We start from the raw sequence: 6,288 nt of genomic DNA, 5'->3' as shown, positions 1-6,288 counted from the left end.
TTAAGGACCAATACGATTGAGCCTGGTTCCCTATGAGCTAATAGCACTGGGAGTCGGGTTGGGGTGGGAGGTGGGGTTGTTGCCTACCTTTGAATGTAGGCCTACTTAACCCATTCTAGGGATTCCAGTGAGACAGGGGAGAGACCTCAATGACAAGACGTGACTAAGAAGCCCTGTCTTCCAAAGGCCGTTTTGGATTTGATATAGGTGTCTCCATAATGTAAAAATGACCACATGCAGGCCGGGCGAGGTGGCGCATGCCTTTAATCCCAGCACTCGGGAGGCAGAGGCAGGCGGATTTCTGAGTTCGAGGCCAGCCTGGTCTACAAAGTGAGTTCCAGGACAGCCAAGGCTACACAGAGAAACCCTGTCTCAAAAAAACAAAAAAACAAAAAAACAAAACAAAAAAAAAAAATGACCACATGCAGTCTAAGCTTTATAAGCAGGCTCCATTCTCTTCCTCAGAGATTCAGGAACAAGTATAAGAATATTCTGGATGTTTCTGGTAGGAAATGCTCCTCCCCTGTTAAGTGTCTTAAAACTGGGGTTCCCGGGGCTGGAGAGATGGTTCAGAGGTTAAGAGCACTGACTGCTCTTCTGGAGGTCCTGAGTTCAATTCCCAGCAACCACATGGTGGCTCACAACCATCCGTAATGAGATCTGACCTCCTCTTCTGGAGTGTCTGAAGACAGCTACAGTGTAAATTACATATATAATAAATAATCTTAAAAAAAAAAAAAAAAAAAAAAAAAAGAGTTCCCTGGACCTGATGGATTAGCAATGAGACGCCAGAACCTGTCTGTGATTCTGTGGGGCCACCTAAAGCTGCTGCCTACAGGGATGGGACAGTCTGAGGATGAGGAGGCTGGAAGTTTCCATCCCATGAGGCTCTTTAGCAGACTCTGGCTCTTGCTTAAGAGAACCCTGGTCTATCGTGCAAGGCCCTGAAGTCTCAGCAGGCTACAGAGACATGAGTTGTCATGGCTGGGAATGGCCTTCAGCAAAGCCCAGGGCAGCCACTTGCCTGCAGCCCCGGGGCCTCTGCTTGTCCTGTTGATGCCTGGGGACATAGATGTGGAACCCGCACAAGCCTTCCAGAGTTTACTTCTAGAGAATGTGACAGCTACTCCTCTGTTGGGATAGTTGGAGGGAGGGCAGAAGACGGGGCAGACAGATAAGTTCCAGGCTAGCCCAGGCAAAAGAAAGCAGGTGCCTAGAACCTGGGAGACACACACACAGAGCAATCACACTTCCTGCCAGCTATAACCCATCACAACAGAAGCCTGAGGAGCAGGGAGAGTGGAGTCCCTCCTCCTGTCCTGATTCTAATAGCCACAGCACACTCACTGTCTGACCGTCTACCCCTCTGTTCTTGTTTATCTGACTTTCCTGGCTAAGGCAAGGCTATCCCGGTTTCCATTTGTCTCTGTTAAATTCTGTTCCATTTTCCCTTCGCTTTCCTCTCTCTTACTTCCAACAGTTAAAAACAAAACAAAAACAAAAAACAACAACAAAAAAACCACTCATATTTGAATCCTGATTTTTTTTTAAAAAAAAGCATATGTATTGTGTATGTGTGTGTGTGCGCGCGCTATAGTGCGTGTGTGGAGGTCAAAGGATAACATGTGTGGCTTTCAGGTCTCTTCCTCCACCACGTCAGGCCCTGGGATCAAAGACAGGCTCTCAGGGTTGGCGACAAGTTCTCCTGTTCTCTGAACCACCTTCCCAGGCAGCCAGAGCTGTTACCCTGGTGACACCCAGATAAAAGTGGAATTATCAGGGCTGGCTGAATTCTAAATTGGATTTCACAGTAGGCTGAGAAAGTTGAAACCAGGGAAAGTTCCCAGGGTAACAAAAACTGCCAAAGTCTGGAGCTAAGACGAAAGGATGGACCATCCAGAGACTACCCCACTCAGGGATCCATCCCATAATCAACCACCAAACCCAGACACTATTATATATGTCAGCAAGATTTCGCTGAAAGGACCCTGATATAGCTGACTCATGTGAGGCTATGCCAGTGCCTGGCAAATATAGAAGTGGATGCTCACAATCATCTATTGGATGGAACACAGGACCCCCAATGGAGGAGCTAGAGAAAGCACCCAAGGAGCTGAAGGGGTCTGCAACCCTATAGGTGGAACAACAATATGAACCAACCAGTAGCCCCAGAGCTCGTGTTTCTAGCTGCAAATGTAGCAGAAGATGGCCTAATCGGCCATCATTGGGAAGAGAGGCCCCTTGGTATTGCAATCTTTATATGCCCCAATACAGGGGAACACCAGGGCCAAAAGTGGGAGTGGGTGGGTAGGGGAGCAGGGCAGGGGGAGGGTACAGGGAACTTTTGGGATAGCATTTGAAATGTAAATAAAGAAAATATCTAATTAAAAAAATAAAAAGAGCCCTGGCATGGCATTAAGAAACAAACAGGGAACCTTGGGGGGGGGGGGGACTGCCAAAGTCTTCATTCTAAGGAGGCCTATGTATGCCCAAATGAGTGCAACACTAGAGAACAAAGAGCCATCCAGTTCCTGGTCACTCCCAGCCAGCGGCTCCCTGTGCCTGTCCTAGGCTATTAAAAATGGGCAGTGGTGGTAAGTACCTTTAATTCTAACACTCTGGAGACAGAGGCAGGTAGATCTCTGAGTCAAGGCCAGTTTCGTTACAGAGCGAGTTCCAGGGCAACAGCCAGAGCTACACAGAGAAACTCTTATCTCAAAAAACCAATAAATGTATGTTTAAGCCAACATATATACCAACATTTGGGGACAACCTGCTGGCTGGGAGGTAGGGCAGCGATGCTCCGATTAGCAACATGTAAGACTCGCCTCCAGTAAGATCCTGTGGTTTGCATCCAGAAGAATCTGGCAGGTTGAAGCCCTCCTCTGTCAGCCACGCTTGGGCAGCGACCACAATCCACATTCCCACCACCTGCCTGCAATGGATATACAGTGTGAAGAAATAAGCCTGTCATTTAGCCACTGGATGTGGAGAGCTTCCCTTCTTCATCCTGCTTTAGCTTAACCTGCTTGATATGACCTCGGGGGTGACACCCTTGATATAACGACATCCTTTGGGGGTGACTTGAGCCAAGTTTTCTGCACCTGGCTGAGGATGGTGGAAAATCAGATCCAGGCTCCGTTCAACTTTCAAGTCTTGCCAAGCCTGGCCTTGTAAGTGGGATGCTGGAGCTCTCACTCCCGGCCACAAGGAGCAGAGGGAAAATGTGAGTCTTCAAGATGAGCACTATTCAGAGAGCCTGAGATCCGAGTAGGGAGTAGTCTAATAACTAGGAAATGACAACCTTAGCACACCATCTCCACTCAGCAAGCTTGCCAGGGAGACGGGGACAAAGGCAGCCAGACATTCAGGATGCCAGTCTTGCCCCCTTTGATCTAGTAGTCAGCCATAGTTTGTAAAGAATGTTTTTAGTTATTCTTTGACAATTTTAAACATGTAAACATGCAATTTGATCATCCGTACCCCAGCTCTCACTGAGTCTGCCTGGCGATACCTGTTGGAATGTTGGCTATTCTTGCTGGCTTGATCTTATACCAGTCTTGTGCAGGTAGTCATAGCGACAGCGAGTTCATGAGTGAACCGGTCATGCCATGTCCAGAAGACAGCATTTCATAGCCCTTCTTCCTGTCCTCTGGCTCTTGCATTCTTCCTGCTTCCTCTTCCATGATGTTGCCTGAGCCTTGTGTGTGTGCCTGTATATGTGTGTGTAAATGTCCCATTTACGGCTGAGCACTCGATAGCATTTTATTCTCAGCACTTTGAAAAGTTAGAAGTCTCTGCATTGACTGATGACCGCTGCAGAGAGAAGTTGAAGGTAGTTCTGATTTATGACTATAAACATTAACAGTTAGAATGCAGCATGACAATATGACCATTTAACAAAAAACGACAGTGGGTTTTCCCTAAGCCTTAGGGCCTTAGGTCTATGGTCTTGACTTTTGATAAAATTTTATGGGATCAGGCATGAATGACTTCCCATGGAGCAGGCTTCAAATCCAATCCAAAAGCAGTTGGCTACCCCTGTACATTTGTGCTTCTATTGCACCAATGAGCACATCCTTAATAGGATGCAGGGTTGGCCACGGGTATAGCTGATATCTCTTTTCTCCCTCACCCTTACCACCTGCTGCCTGCACATACCTTTCAGCTCCGTGAGAGAGAGCCAGCAGGGAGGAAATCTTCAGGTCAGTTCCAGCTTGATTTATCTGTCCTAAGAAACCAAAAGTGCATTGTGCCACCAGCACGAAGGTCGTACCATCTAGTGCTTGTGGGCAATGGCAATAAACCTATGCTTTTGGGGAGGCTTTGGGGACTCTCTGGCCAATAGATTCTAGGGGAGTACCCTGGCTCCTGGCACTGGAATTTTTCTCAGACTCATTTCTGAGGCTTGTACCCAAATCCCTCTCATCACCCCCAAACCCCACACTCTTGGAGTTTTGAATACAGTCCGTGTCTACTGGTCCCAACCCCATCTATATTCATCTCGAAGCCGAGTTAACTCAGAACACATGGGGCACTAACAGTGTAAATGCTAAGGTATTAATATAGCGAGTATGTTCAGCTTCTGTTCTACAATAGGGAATGTAGATGCATTTTTACAGTACAGAGTACAAAGGCTCACACACCCATCCCCCACCCCCTATTGTTTTCCTGCTAGTTTTAGTTCCACTTGGGGTTATAATAACCTGTGGCTTTCCCTCACTAGGGCCTGCTGTGGCTGGAGCGGTCCTTAACTGACAGTCACTACCACAGAGTAAAGTTCAACAATGGCGCCTGCACATCCCCAGTGGGCACATCTCTCTGCTCTGAGGACCCAGGGCTGGTAGGAAGGGCCTCCCCCATAAAGGTCACCAGAAAGACCTGAAGAAAATGGCAGGATTTTTATGTTGTAGAGGATCCAAGAGAAGGGAGTGCTTTAACCAAGAGAAGGTCCACACTGCCTGGACATCATGGTGGCTGCTAATGACCATATGCTTCTAGAATCTTCTCTCCCCCCCCCCTCCTCTCTCTCCTTGGAGTGGCCCATTGCAGTCACTGGTTTGCATACAACCCTGATCGTGTATTGCTCCACCTGCACTGTAAGAGCCCAGAGACCATCAGTGTCCCCACCGGCCCCAGCAGGGTAGTAGCAATGCCCTGCTTAGACCCCGTGTGTCACCACGGCTCCTCAGCTGAGTGCTCGTGGGAAGCCTCATTCCTGCAGGGCCATTGTGACACCCCAAGACTGCGTCAACAGGACAAGCCAAGGAACTTCCACCTTTGTGTGGCTTCACCGCTTGCCCTGCCGGCCCACCATCCACGTGACAGAGCGGCTTCTTCAAATGTTCCTCCCTTCTCTGGACTTGATCCACGAAGCTGTTGGACACAGAGAAACTGCCAGTCGCTTTCTCAGCTTCCTCCTCAAGAGTGTCTGTGTGCCAAAAAACCCTGTTATTAGGAATGTCAACATTGCACACACTGGAGCTAGCGAGCAGAGACACAACCTCTCTTCACTGTCGCTCCAAGGCAGATGTGGTTGGTTCTGCTAAGAGCACCCAGCCATCCTTCCTCTGCAGAGGGGGTGAAGGAGGCTGGGCCATGCTTCAGTGTGCTGAACAGAAGTCCTGAGGAGACAGCCATTAGGACAGTGGCCCCATGTGTGCACAGGGCTGAGGGAGGAACCACTTTGCTGTCTTCCCCACTGGAGAGAGAGTCTCTCCCTTCTACCCTGGGGACCCTGGCTTGGAAACAGATTTCTAGATGTTCGCACTGAGATAGGTGAGATCAAGTCTCCTGCCTCCCCTGAGCAGCACAGTCCAGGCCTCTCCCTTGGCTTCCCACGGGTGCAGAGAAAGAAGCTAGGCAAACTTTGAAGGCAGGGAAGATGCTACATCCCAAGCCAAATGGGCAGGAGAGGAACAAAGAGGGTGTGAGCATGTCCTCTCAGGGGACAGGACAGGCCTGGAACTACTGTGCCATAAATACCATGCACGGGGCACCTCAGCAGCAAGCAATTTATACTCTTACAGTTCTGGAGTCACAGATCAAGCTACCACCCGAGTCCCAGAAGGCTCCTGCCCTACACCACCTGTGGCGATCCTTAGCTTGGACTAAAAGGCACAGAGGAGACTGGTAAAGCACACCTCTCGGTATCTCTGTCAGTGCTTTTCCTCACACGATTGGTTCCATGAGGGCTATGATCAACCAACCAGTGATTGACCTCATTGAAGGACGTACGGCACCAGGAGAGCCTCGGACCATTCCCAGCATGCTCTCTGCTCTCTGTCG

The sequence above is a fragment of the Mus caroli genome, unplaced genomic scaffold (assembly GCF_978045245.1).
Source record: "Mus caroli unplaced genomic scaffold, Mus_caroli_1 scaffold_16, whole genome shotgun sequence".
In the NCBI taxonomy this organism is placed as follows: domain Eukaryota; kingdom Metazoa; phylum Chordata; class Mammalia; order Rodentia; family Muridae; genus Mus; species Mus caroli.
The sequence above is the reverse complement of the archived record's forward strand: the minus strand, read 5'-3'. Positions refer to the sequence as shown.